The following is a 14,955-nucleotide window of genomic DNA, read 5'->3' on the forward strand; positions in this document are numbered from 1 at the left end:
TCCTAAAAGCAGTGAGGAGGACACCACAGTCATACAGGTGGTATCTCAACATCCCTCTGCCAACCCTCCCCCCCAGTTCCCGCCGGGAACATTGTAATACGCATTCCCACTGGTCTGACCAGAAGAACAATGTTAGGATATTGGCCTCGGCTCCTTTAAGGGAGCCACGGCTAATATCCTAGTACTCCAGCACAATCGTTATGCGCACTGTCTGAACCATACTCCCAGCACTGGTTTTCGGCCAGGCTTTTTATGGTGGGGTTCCCGCCAAGAAAAGGCTGACGGAAAGTGGGGTTGTAATCAGCCAGGCAGCGCGGAGTTCAGCGTCACCCTGGCTGAGTACAACTCCGACCGCAGTCACCACATCAGGAATGATGTTCCTGGCAGGGACAGCAGTTTTTATGTGGATCTACCTGCCAAAGTCGTAATTTGGTGGCTGGACTGCCTGGAGTGCGGCGGTCCAACCACCACCGTGAGGCTGCCTGTCCTAGGACTGCCAGCCTCGTAATTAATGAGGCCATAAATGTTAAGCTCCAACCAATATATCACTCTCTAGAACACTCCTCTCAGATGCTTCTGCCCATTAAAATATCTACTGCAAGTTGAAAGATGGAGTCTCCACTGAGCTCTGCTCAGTTCAAGCATTTCCAGTGCTAATAGAGAGTGATACTTCTATTATCTTATATTAGTAATTTCCAGCTGCTCCAGATCTGACTCTGTAGTGTCTGAACAAGCAAATAATTATCTTTTTAGACCTTGTGGGACCTATGCAAGAAAGGCTTTATTCAGAAGATCAGCACAAAGATTGCATTTACCATTTTACCCATCCCACAAAGTGAAGGATTAAAAGGTATGTCATACCCTTTCTTCTAAAATCTTGAAAGGCAGAGAGGGGAGGACACTGCTGTGGCTCCAAAGCATAAGGCTAAAAGGGACCCTGCTTCTGAGAACGACAGTGAGGATTCTTCTTTATCCTCCAGGAAAATTTAGAAGAGGGAGAGATCAGAAGTTGGTTCTCTTCATGAGCCTCCCAGAATACCTACTAAAAAGCTCACCATGGTCTTTTGGAAGGGCAGGGACATAAACTTTGCTAGGTTTTTACTAAAGAAAGGAAATGGAATTGGGCAGCAATGTCCAGAATCCTGTAGAAATACTTTTTATTTATTTATTATGTGGAGGGTAAAGATGACCCAGGTTCCTGCTGGATTTGTGAAACTGCTTCGATCGAGACAGACACCCATATAAGAGCATTTACATTTCAACCACAGCAGATGTAGGAAAGATAAGTAGCATCTAATGAGACTGCATCAATCTTAAGATGATCCAACAATGCTCTGCAGTGTTCAAGGTGTTTATTTGAGCTCCTCAGAATTTAAGTGGTTGTCTATAGGGAGGAAAGACTGTGGGCTTAGCAACTGCTCATTCTCAGGGTCAGGACATTTCATCCATTTCAGTGAAACAGGCCTTCAGATACCCAAAGGGGGTCCTTTCCTCATGATGGAGAGAACTTGGACCCTGAATCAAGAGATAGACTGGGAGTTACACTTTTTCCCCGCCCAAAGATTTCATATTGTGCTATGAAATAAATTATTAGTTTATACCATCTTATGCAGGATTTGTTTTAATCTTGTGCTATCTTTTCGCTAGTATCTGTATAGCAAATGTCTGCCAATGGAATGGAGCTTAGAAATATATTTGGGGGCCCGCTACATTGATCTGAAAAGGGATCCTCTAATTTCAGCCAGGTCCTGGCCATTTTAGGTTACTGGATACAGACAGATGCAGAATGCAAGGGGCAGGATCCATGATGTGTTCAGGAGATTTATGATCCATAGTGCCTTGCAGAAGCTAGGGAAATGAAATAAGACTATAGTGCATCTCTCCTCCTCCGTCTTGGCATTGTGGTAAAGGAAATGAAGTGAATACTGCAAGCAAAGAACCCTGGAATTGGAATTCAAATGGATGTCACTCACTTCTGACAATTTATAAACATATTAGGTGTGCTACTGTGGCACATAAGCCTAGCTGAGGAGCTTCCCATCACTGGAATACCAGGTTCAGATGATGGTTGTTCATCTTCCACTGGTGATAAGCAGTTTTGTTGCTGATGAGGGATTCTACCAGAGTTCGGCGAACGACTGTTTAAGATGAAGACATATTTTGGCAGTGTCAAAAGCCCAGGGCTTACTTAAAGAGTACGTGCTATCATGTACCTCACATATTTTACATGAAACCTAGAGAGCATATTATTAATCCAGATGGGCACATCTGAATATCTGATTCACAGTTGAAAGTCCTGAAAAGTAAGTTGTCTTGCTATGGTTTTTTTTAATATCAAATTTGTATATCTAGTGGCCCTTTGAAAGAAGCATCCGTTGTCCAGACTGGAAGACAAGGCCGGTCAAATTTTTGTCCTCTACCTACCATAGCTAGCCTTCCACCTGTGCACTATCTTACAGTGCATTTTGTCTTCACTAGGATAATTGCAACCATGTTCTTAATTTTTTTTTTAACTCTATCTTCTTTTGGATAAACTCCCTTTGAAATGTTTCATACTTGCCCCAAAGGGGTGGGAGACAAGTTTTTTCTGTGTAAAAGGATAGTTCCCGGAGGCAATCAGACAGGTAAAGTTAGCTGTGTCTTAACACCAGTAGAGTACATTTAGTGAATACTCTTGTAGTGTATATACACTCCCGAGTGTCGCTAATGCGTGCCGCTAAGTGGTGCAGCTTAGAAGCTCCAACAACTCTAAAAGCACTGAGCCACCTAGCACATGGCTCAGGACCCAATTCAACCTTTTTGTTTCAGTACGATGTGTCAGTGTTTTTTTCCCCGAGAATGTGCACCAGCCTCCCTTTGATGGAGGGTAGAAAGGCCTTCTAGGACAAGGAAATGGTTTGTAATTCTAGCAAGTTGATATGGAGTCCGGGTTACACTAAAACCCAGAGTGCTCTGATCACCTATCTCTAAATGACCTCCTGAACCCAGTTGTGACACCTCAGTCATCACCATAAACTATAGGTGGGGAAGGGAAAGAGACCTGCCACTGGTGCAACTGTAATAGAATATCCACCATTGCAGATCGTGTGCATCCTTCGAGGTCTGAATGGCATCCAGTAGGTTTCCTGGTGCTAGGCCCACTAGAACTTTAGATTTCATCGCAGAGCCCGTATACACCACCTGGTGTAGTTGACAAGGAGGAAGCAGAAGGATAAAAGGCATAGAATCCTGAGAGCGTCTTTCACAGGGACCAGAATCCTCTGATCTTCACTTCTCCCAGATGACCTCCCCAGCCCAGCCACGATGCATCCATCAGCAATGTCAACTCTGGATGGGGCAGGGAGAGGGGTATGCCAGTAAGCCACTTGCAGTCAAGCATACACTGCAGATCTTAAGCAGTCTCTTCCAAACCCCTGATGGAATCAGGCAGGTTTCCCTGGTGCTGTACCCACTAAGACTTCAGGTTCCCCTGAAGAGCTTAAATATGCCACCTGGCATGGCTGACGAGTAAGCTGCAGAGCAAGAGGCCAAGAAGCTTCTGAGCCTCTCAGACTGGGGCCTACGACAGAAGCAGAAACAACAGGATCACAGTGGGAAATGTCCTAGACTCACTGATCCCAAGGGAAAGTCCGAAACTGCACTGGATCGAGAATGACTCCAACAAAAGGCAGACTCTGCAATGCAACTAGGTGTTACTTTATCATGAACAGCAACAATGTCAGGATGTTTGCAGTCATCTGGAGGTGGTATATGGCAGACTGTGGGAACTCTGCCGTCAACAGCCAGTCGTCGAGTTCAGGGAAAACTGTCATCCCCATCCTTTGAAGATTAGGAGCAGCCACTGCCATCACTTTTTTTATTTATTTATTGTCCTCATACACCTCACTTTTGTGAACAATCAAGGGGCATTGGTGAGGCGAAAGGGGAGCATGGAAAACTGAAAATGTTCCTGGCCTTCTTTAATCCGTAGGTAACATTTGTGTGACAACAGGACAATTATATGAAAATACATATCCTGCAGGTCAAAGTACAGCATCCAGTCACTCAAGTCCAGGGCAGACAGGATCTGCACCAGTGTGAGCATTCTGAATTTGTTCTTCCACAGTTTCTATTTAGAGGTCGAAGGTTTAAGATAAGCCAAAGAAATCCATCCTTCTTCGGCATTAAGGAATCAGCAAGAATAGCAACTATCCCCTGTCTGACCAGTCATAAGTGATGGATTGCCACCCTGGAAGAAATGCTGGAACACCTTAGTGGCAGTTGCCACACAGGAAGGAGACTGGGAGGACTGATTCCCTTGTGGGCAGGCCTTCATGTTTCCTGCCAGATCCATGTCCCCTGCCTCAAAAGAACTGTGTGACTGCAGCACTAGCTGTAATATTGATGCTTTCCATATGTCAACCCCTTATAATAGACTCAGAATTTCCTAACTGGTGAGAAAACTGTTTTGCAGGTGTCAAAAGACCCAGGGAGCATGCCGTAGCTCTACTTTCTTTGAAACGTTCTAAGGTAGAGTCAGCTTTTCCACCAAACAGGATGCGCCATTGAAAGGAATATCCATGGGAGAGGCCTGAACATCTTAAAAAAAACATGTGGAAGCACATTCAAGTATGGTGGAAGACCACCATACTAGAGCCAATTGCTGTACCCAGACAATAAGAAGTTTCAACACCAGTATGAATCACGTATTTTGCCGCGATCTTGAACGGTTTGAACAAGTGAGGCCCTAGGGTAGTCCAGGACCACCAGCAAGATATCACTGGCCACATTCATGAGTGAACGTATATATTGAGACAATTAGCAGACAGCATTGAACGATCTAAACGCTAGTTTGGCTGAAGAGAACATTAATTTTCCAAATGTTTTAATCCTCTTAGACTCTCTATCTAGAGGGTATAAATTAGACTTCACCTTAATGGTTGAAAGATTAATGAGAAATCAGGGTCGCCAGTGGCCAGCCTGCAACATCAGGCAACCTGCCTATTCACCAGTGGCCAACAAAAACAAGTACTTACCTTTGGAAATGATCTTTCTGGTGGATACATTATCTACCCGCAGATTTCTCCCCTTCAGAATGTCCCCATGGTGCCAGGCAAGTTCTGGAACATTTAAAACAGCCTCGCTCCAGAATTCCTGTAGGTGGTGACGTGCAGCTCCATGTTAACTTTATTCCACCCAGGAAGTGAGAAACAGAGTTGCATATTAGTGTCATCTCTGCATGACTACAGTTTCTATCTCCCAACTTGGATGCGGAGCCCAACAACACTAAGAGGTACTAGTTTTGCAGATTCATAATTTTACACCTTTTTACACTGGAAAAGAGACTATTCCACCAAACGAGTTTGGAGGGTGGTGAGAACTCTGAGGTTAGACAGAGTATCCACCAGACAGAGCGTTACTGAAGTTAAGTAACTTTTTCTGCTGATGGATACTTCAAACCGCAGATTCATCACATTTAGAACAAATACCAGAGCTGTACCTTCCAAGGTGGTGGGTCAGTGGAATGGCTTAGATCAAAAAGTCCAGCTGGACCGAAAGGTGAAATGCCCTTCCTGTTGGACCTGGCTGTAAAGGCAGTAGTGCTTTGTGAATGTGTGCACTGATTCTCACATAACACTGAAAAGGTAACAAGAACAGGCAAACCGTATGCCACAGCAGTGGTAGCAGCTTTGGCCCTGAGCCATTAGTTCTTCTGGAGGCTTCTTCCCAGCACACTTTCAATCATAACTAGCATCAACAAAAGGCAAAAAGTTAGGGGGAGTAGGAAAATGCCTCTCATGGCATGGTTACCTCTAACGTTTTGCCTTTTGTTGATGCTAGTTATGATTGAAAGTGTGCTGGGACCTTGCTAACCAGGCCCCAGCACCAGTGTTCTTTCCCTAAACTGTACCTTTGTTCCCACAATTGGCCCAGCCCTGGCACACAGATAAGTCCCTTTTAACCGGTACCCCTAGTACCAAGGGCCCTGTGGCCATGGACGGTCTCTAAGGGCCGCAGCATGTATTATGCCACCCTGGGGACCCCTCACTCAGCACATACACACTACCTCACAGCTTGTGTGTGTTGGTGGGGAGGAAAAAACTACACCGACATGGCACTCCCCTCCGAGTACCAAGCCCACAACCCACTGCCTGTGGCACAGGTATGTCACCCCTCTAGCAGGCCTTACAACCCTACGACAGGGAGCACTATACCACAGGTGAGGGCATCGTTGCATGAGCACTATGCCCCTACAGTGTCTAAGCCAAACCTTAGACATTGTAAGTTCAGGGTAGACATTAAGAGTATATGGTCTGGGAGTTTGTCAAATGCGAACTCCACAATTCCACAATGGCTACAGTGAAATCTGGGAAGTTTGGTTTCAAACTTCTCAGCACAATAAACCCACACAGATGCCAGTGTGGGATTTATTGAAATATGCACACAGAGGGCATCTTAGAGATGCCCCCTGTATACAAGTCCAAACACCAGCATTAGGCTGACCAGTTTCTGCCAGCCTGCCACAACCAGACTGGTTTCTGACCACATAGGGCGAGTGCCTTTGTCACTCTGTGGCCAGAAACAAAGCCTGCACTGGGTGGAGGTGCTTCTCACCTCCCCCTTAAGGAACTGTAACACCTGGCGGTGAGCCTCAAAGGCTCATGCCTTTTGTTACAGCGGCCCAGGGCATCCCAGCTAGTGGAGATGCCCGCCCCTCCGGACACAGCCCCCACTTTTGGTGGCAAGTCCAGAGGAGATAATGAGAAAAACAAGGAGTCGTCACCCACCTGTCAGCACAGCCCATAAGGTGTCCTGAGCTGGGGTGACCCCTGCCTTAAGAAATCCTCCATCTTGTTTTTGGAGGATTCACCCAATAGGAATAGGTATGTGCCCCCCTCCCCTCAGGGAGGAGTTACAAAGAGGGTGTAGCAACTCTCCAAGACAACAGCCATTGGCTACTGCCCCCCAGACCTAAACACCCCCCTAAATTGAGTATTTAGGGGCGACCCTGAACCCAGGAAATCAGATTCCTGCAACCGGAAGAAAGAAAAAGGACTGCTGACCTGAAAGCCCCGCAGAGACAACAGAAATGACAAATGACTTAGCCCCAGTCCTACCGACCAGTTTCTAGACTCAAAGAACCTGCACAGCGATGCATCAGCGGGACCAGCGACCTCTGAGGACGCAGAGGACTGACCTGCACCTAAAGGGCTAAAAACCTCAGAGGACAGCGACTCTGTCCAGAAACATCAGCAAAGAAAGCAACTTTATAGAGACTACAACTTTCCGCCAGAAGCGCAAGTCTTCCCACCCTGCACCCGATGCCCCCGGCTCAAGCTCAGGACAACCAACACCGCAGAGAGGCCTCTCAGGCAACTCCAATGTCGTGGACACCCTGAGTCGACCTCCTTGCACCCCCCACAGCGATGCCTGCAGAGAGGATCCAGAGGCTCCCCCTGACCGCGACGGCCTGGTAACAAAGAAACCCGACACTTGGACCAAGCACTGCACCCGCAGCCCCCAGGACCGAGAGGAACCACCTACCAGTGCAGGAGTGACCAGAAGGCGGCCCCCAGGGTTACGTGGGCGCTCAATGTCCCCTATCGAGCAATATAGAGTTAAAGAATGAGAGGTGCCAGCACCAGGGAAACACCCAATCCCCAAGGTAAAAAAAACGACAAATAAGAACAATAAAGTGTGGCAGCTCTCCCATTCAAAAAGGATATCAACAAACAGTTATTGAAAAAAAGACAGTCCACATTTAATAAGGTTCAAATATTAAGCAAGTGTCTGACCGTAATAGTACAAATGTGGCTTAAAAGTTTAAATACAGCCCCATGAAATTACATAGAACTAAGGACAAATAATAACCAAGAATCTTTCCATAGTGTTGTCATATGTACAATGATGCAAATATTGCGACTCGATGACAAAATTCCAGTCCATTTACAGCCATTCTCAGCCAACACCTGTTTTGTCAAGGGAAATCTCCTTTTGAATTCCCGAACGACTTCTTCAGGGCTATAATTAACAAATACACAGTAAAAAATAAGAACGAAAATGCTCCAACTTCGATATTTCCAAAAAATTAAAGGGGGAACCCGAAAAACACCAATGACTTTGCCAGAAAGGCTAGGATAACCACCTGCACACAATAGTGATCAAAGGCATGCAACACACAAGTCAAATTCTGCCAAAGTGCTCATTACGTCTTCCACCACCAAAGTGTTGTGTTTCCCACACCAAGGAAAAAACCACAGTGACAACCAAGAAAACACCTCTACTAGTCTAGAAATTTTACTTCAAAATGGAAGACAAGAAATCTAAACAAAAACCTTGTGTTTAGGCCAATCTCCAAAATTTCAACCTTAGTCAGACGCCATTAAAGTTGCGGGCAATATGCAAGTCAGCTGACAAAAAGGACAAGAAAAAGAAAAAGACAAAAGAAAAGCCAAGTGACCTATTGTAGTTAAATACCTACTACATAAGCCATATAACTCAGATCTTAAAGGAACAACAATGAAATTGCCACAAAAACTCAAATAAAATACCTTCCGTCAATATCATTTTAATCCGTCTTCTAATAGGGCTGCAAAAGAAATTAAAAGGAAATAAATCTCTAGGTACCGAGTATCAACAAAAATAGCGTACTGATACACACTAATGTGTGTGCATAGTCATAGTAGAGAGTGAGTGGATCGAGCACTCCAAACTCACCTCTGAGTATTAGAGTTGCCGTATTAGCGTTGAAACAGACTTAAAATGCAGCACAGCCTCGACGCAAGTGCACGTCTTCTCCATAGCCTGCAATCGAATCCCAGAAGTACATATACTTCCGGGAGAGCCGTGTCAAGACGCGTCAAGGCGTCAAAAGACGCGAAACAAAAACAGGACTAGCCAAGAAATCCGTGTATACTGAAGACCGGTTCTGTAAATCACGGAGACCACATAGCTCACAGAAACGACCAAACTAATTAAGCGTGCGTGATAAATAAAAGCCAGAATACTCTTCAAATAAGACAGACCTTCAATTATGAGGTTTTATAAATCTTGAGATATACCTCATAGGAAAACAGAATGGTACTAGTAATCTACCATATCAGTGAGGGAGGGAGACATTAGAAAAACACAAGCACAAGCAAGAATAAAAAACTCCTCTCTCTTATCATTACATCGGAACCTTAAGGTTAGACACCTAAAAAAACGGTTATTGAAGTGAAATGGGACAAGTATAATGTCTATAATAGACACAAGTTCTAATTCAGGAACCAAACCCATACATAGAAGATATGTATCTTAATTGATGACAAATTGGAGAATGTTGGCTTTTAGTTAGACACAAGTTGTAATTCAGGAACCAAACCCATACATAGAAGATATGTATCTAGATTGATGACAAATTGGAGAATTTTGGCTTTTAGTTGAACAATGAAAATCCTTCCTAGGTCAGAAGGAGTCAACACATCATCTGACCTAGTACTAAACATTACAACAGGGACCCAATGACAATGTTGATCATTCATATATCAAAATCCCCAAGTTACTGATTGCAAACAAAGAGGTTTTCATGGTACAAAATAAGATTGCCAATCAACAAAATGACATAGTACTAAAAATTACAACATGGACCCAATGACATTGTTGAGTATTCAAATATCAAATCCCCAAATTTTATGATTGCATAATAAAGGTTTTCATGATAAACAATAAGATTGTCAATCAGCAAAATGGCATAGGACTAAAAATTACAACAGGGACCCAATGGCATTGTGAACATTTAACTATCCAATTCCCCAAGTTAAGATTGCATATAAAGAGGTTTTCATGGTACAAAATAGAAATGCCAGTCAACCAAATATGGTATTAAGAAAGAAGCACTCGCAAAAGGATATTGATTGTGTACATGTTAGTCCCCCAGGAAGAACTCTAATTCCCTGTCGGAATTAAGGCCTGACTCGACAGCCCTTAGTCTCATGATCCAGAGAGCTTCTTTCTTGCGTAAAGCTAGTTCTCTGTTACCACCCCTCGCGTCCTTAGGGATATGTTCTATTCCAAAAAATTCAAAACTTCTATGTGAGGTTTGTGAAACACAGTCAATAATATGTGCTACCAAGGGATATCTGACATCGTTATTGTTCAATGCTCGAACATGTTCCCCAATTCTGATCTTAAGTTGGCGTATTGTGCTTCCCACATAAATCTTAAGACACCTGCAACGTATGATATAAACAACATAAGTGGTATTACAATTGATCAAAGTGCTAATAGTGAATTTTCTGCCTCCCTCTGAGAATTCACCAATATTATGGCACGCCCAACGGCATACCCCACAGCAACCACATTTGAAGAAACCGATAAGTTTTGTAGAGAGCCATGTTTTTGTAGTTAAGCTGGTCGACAAACTAGGACATAAAATACTCTTTAGGTTTCTACCTCGTCGATAAGTTGTTGAAAATCTAACAGGAAATAAGCCTCTTACAGACTCATCCTGTAATATTACGTTCCAGTGTTTCCTCATACATTTCTCAAGAATCAGAGATGCATCATTATAGTTGGTTATGAACCTTATCTTATTTGACCCGTCCAAGATCACTGGACGTTCTTTGGTTTTCAACGTCTCCCCTCTGGTGAGACGTAAGGCTCTAGATTGAGCTCTCCTCACTAACTTATTGGAGTAACCACGTGTGACAAATCTTCTACCCATATCATCAACCTGTTGTCGGAAATCCTCGTCCCGGCTACAGTTACGTCTTGCTCTCACCAACTCAGCAAAGGGAATGGAAGCAATTTGGTGTCTAGGATGTGAGCTGCTCGCATGTAAAATGGAGTTGCAAGCCGTAGACTTGCGAAAAGGTTTACTATGGATCTTACCATCCGCGACAAAGATCTCCACATCCAAAAATTCAATTCTAACTGCACTATATTGATAAGTAAATTTAACGTTCATGGTATTAGAGTTCAAGAAACTACAGAATTCCACCAGTTTTTGCTCACCACCAGTCCAGATTAAAAAGCAATCATCTATGTACCGTCCCCAGAACAAGATATATGTCTGCCACTGGGCAGATAAAGGACCCCAAACCCATTTATGCTCAAACCATCCCATGAACAGATTTGCATAGGAAGGGGAGAACTTAGAACCCATGGCCACACCTCGTTTCTGTAAGAACCAGGTATTATTGAACAGGAAGTAATTGTTAGTGAGAATAATATTGATCATTTCAATTAGCATGGCCGTATGCGCCCAGAGACTGGCTGATCTTCTATTGAGAAAAAACCTAACGGCTTCTTGTCCTAATTCATGATTAATACATGTATACAAGGAAACCACATCCAATGTCACTAACAGCATATTATTGTCCCACTCAACATCATTCAATAAGCTTAAAATATGTGTGGTATCCTTTATAAATGAGGGTAGATTGTACACTATCGGTTGCAGGAAGCAGTCCACAAATTCTGAAAGTCTCTCGGTAGGACCTGAAATACCTGATACAATTGGTCTGCCAGGTGGGAAAGGTAGACCCTTGTGAATCTTGGGTAAAGTATATAAACATGGATATCTAGGTTGTTCCACCTTTAAATAGAGATATTCATCCTTATTAAGTAAACCCTTGTCCATCCAGGCACGTAGTCTGAGATTGATAACACACGTAAGGTTAGGTATTGGATTGCCCTGAACTTTCTCATAGCATGTTGTATCCTGTAGTTTTGATAGAGCCTCACCATCATAGTCACTCCTATTCATTAGAGCTATGTTGCCTCCTTTATCTGCTTGTCTAATGATTACATCATTTTCTTGTTTGAGTATTCTGAGTGCATTTGTTTCCTCTGAATTCAAATTCTTAGAAAAATACCTATAATTGTTTTTAGCAAGGTATTTGTCATACTCTTGGCAGACCAGCTCAAAAAATCTGTCAAAACAGTTTAAACTCCAAGACCTTGGTGTCCAAACTGATTTATTCTTTAAACCACTCGGGGTACTTCTGTAAGGATCAATATCCAAGTTTTGTAACACATTTGATAAAGTCTCTGGATCTTGATCTCTCCCAGCTTTACTCAAGGGAGATGTGGCCCTAACCTGTTTAAGTTTGTTCGCAAACTCAAGTTGTTGAAGTATTTTCATCTACATCCAGTGGAGAGCCCCACACCAAATAGGTCCACATCTCCCTTGAGTAATTTATCCATTGAAGAGGTACACGACACAGCTTTGATTTTGTCTCTAGCTGAAAGAGATCAAGATCCAGAGACTTTATCAAATGTGTTACAAAACTTGGATATTGATCCTTACAGAAGTACCCCGAGTGGTTTAAAGAATAAATCAGGTGGTATCCTGCCAATATATAGGTCGCAATAGTATGACGTGAAGCTGGCATTCATGGCAGCCTGGGAGTGGAGAACCTCTCCAACTAGAGTGGTTATTTCCACTATGGGTGTCATTTTCACAGTTTTTGTATGGTTCGAAAAGACTTCTGAATCTATACACAGCAAACACCTTGGCAAGGGTATTCACCATTCTAACACATTAGCACTTCAGCAGTTGTAAACACCACATAAATACTTATAACTTACCATATGGCATTCCATATCAAGCACTGGCAAAGCACATAGATATTCACGATAAAAGATCTATTGGTATTGTCAATGTTTTTTAGCCAAATTATACAACAGTGCTAGCTTCAGTCCAGCATGACTGAAAATAAAAAAGCAATATTATTTAGACAGTCCTGGCTTATGGCATACAGATTTTTTACAGTACGTTCAGCCATTAACAATGTAGCTAAAAACATTAGCAGCGCCTATAAATCTCACATAGGCAAGACGTACTGGCTTTGTCAATGCTTATCCTGTATGGTGAATGCCCTCCCTGCCCTTTAAAGCTCTTTCTGATATCTTTCAGCAATAATGACAGTCTTTAACGGTCAGGGAGGATGGCAAACAGATCATCACGTCTTGGGGGTTTAAAGAAGCTCTTCCCACCTTCTCTCTACAGCTCTCTACTGTACTGTACTTTATTCATTCTATGCCACTTCACTCTATCACACTCTACGTCACTCAAACCTACTTTGTTCCACTCCATTCCACACCACTTCAAGCCACTGTACTGCCCTCCATTTTACACCACTCCACCCCACTTCACTCTACTCTGTCACACTACTATACTCCAAACCACTTTATTCCACTCCATCGCATTCCACTCCACTCTATGCCTCTCTACTGCACCCCACTTCACACTAACTCACTCTACCACACTATTTTCTTCCCCAATTCACTGTACCTCACTCCACTCTCCTGCATTACACTCTGACAACTCTACTGTACGCCACTTCCCTCTACCCTACTTCACTATACCCCACTTCCTTCTACTGTACAACACACTACTTCACTGTACAACACTTCTCTGTACACCACACTACTCTACGAAGCACTACTCTATACCACTTTGCTCTACACCACTCAAAGCCACTCTACTCTAGTCCACTCTACGTCACTTCACTCTACCCCACTTCACTCTATGCCATTCTACTTTACCTCACTTCACTCTATCCCACTTCACTGTACAACACTCTACTGAACAGCACTTTATGGCACTGTACTGTATGCCAATTCAATCTACTCCACTCTACGCTTCGCCACTGTACTACATATCAAAGAATTAATACCAAACTAAACAACATTATATAATTACTAACCCTTTTTTACCAAAAAAAAACACAGAAATTCAATGAAAAAACAGAAGTTAAAGATAAGTTATAGTTAGGAAAATGTAATTGTAATATTTTTATACAAAAAGAATGAAAACTACACAAACTAAAAAGTTATACTTATAACAAACAAGTTACTTACCTTTGGTAAAGAATTATCTGGTATAGACTCTAGCTGCAGATTCCTTACCTTAGAATTCCTTGGAGTGAGCTTTGAATCCTGAATTTTTCTGCTGAGCAGTACCCTGCGTGCGCCGTCGGGTGGCGTCGTTCGGATCCGCGTGAGTCATCCGGCTCCATGTGGCGTCGTTGGAGACGTCTGTCACATCACAGTCTTCTATATAGGCACCACCCCAGGCGCACGAACGTCAGTTCTTTTCTGTAACTTCCCACACCAGAAGTGCAGTCATGGAAGAACCAACTTTTATTTTTATTTATTTATTTATTTTTTCTGATTGTCTGAGCAAACAGACATGCCCTGGAGAAAGGGTAAAAATCAGAAAAACATAATATATATCTGCAGAGTGGGGAGACTTGGGTGAGTGTATGGAATCTGCAGCTAGATAGAGTCTCTACCAGATAATTTGTTACCGAAGGTAAGTAACTTGTTGATCTGAGAGAGACTTCTAGCTGCAGATTCACTACCTTAGAATAGATACCCAAGCTATAACACCTGGCGGTCGGCTGCAAAGATATACTTCACACAAAGAAGTCCTGCAGGACCAAGCGAGCAGAATGCCCCTCTCTTCTAACCTGGCTATCCAGGCAGTAGTGTGTTGAAAACGTGTGCAAGGAAGCCCATGTTGTCGCCTGGCAGATGTCTTGTACCGGCACACCTCGAGCTAACGCCGTGGTAGCAGATTTGCCTCTGGTAGAGTGAGCTCTCAAGCCCTCAGGAGGCTGCTTCGTAGCCAAAGTGTAGCAAATGCTAATGCAGAGAATGACCCAGCGCGAAATGGTTTGTTTCTGGACTGGCCGCCCTTTCTTTGCACCAACGTACCCCACAAAGAGTTGGTCGTCCATCCGGAACTCTTTCATGCAGTCAAGTTAGAACGATAACGCTCTTTTTGGGTCCAGCCGATGGAAACGCTCCTCTTCTTTAGAGGGATGCAGTGGAGCAAAGAAGGTGGGGGCAGGGTGATATTTTGACCCAGATGGAATGTGGTCACCACCTTGGGGAGGAAAGAGGCACAAGTTCTGAGGACTAGCTTATCGGGATAAATCGTGAGATACCGTGGTTTTGATGATAAAGCCTGCATCTCACTCACTC

General features: G+C 43.5%; 1 protein-coding gene across 13 annotated transcripts in view; it reads right to left on the reverse strand.

The window, feature by feature from the left end:
- Window positions 1–14,955, reverse strand: part of BAZ2B (bromodomain adjacent to zinc finger domain 2B) — a 1,256,112-nt gene that overhangs the window by 432,775 nt on the left and 808,382 nt on the right. The window lies entirely within an intron of this gene.

The sequence above is a fragment of the Pleurodeles waltl genome, chromosome 3_1 (assembly GCF_031143425.1).
Source record: "Pleurodeles waltl isolate 20211129_DDA chromosome 3_1, aPleWal1.hap1.20221129, whole genome shotgun sequence".
In the NCBI taxonomy this organism is placed as follows: Eukaryota; Metazoa; Chordata; class Amphibia; order Caudata; family Salamandridae; genus Pleurodeles; species Pleurodeles waltl.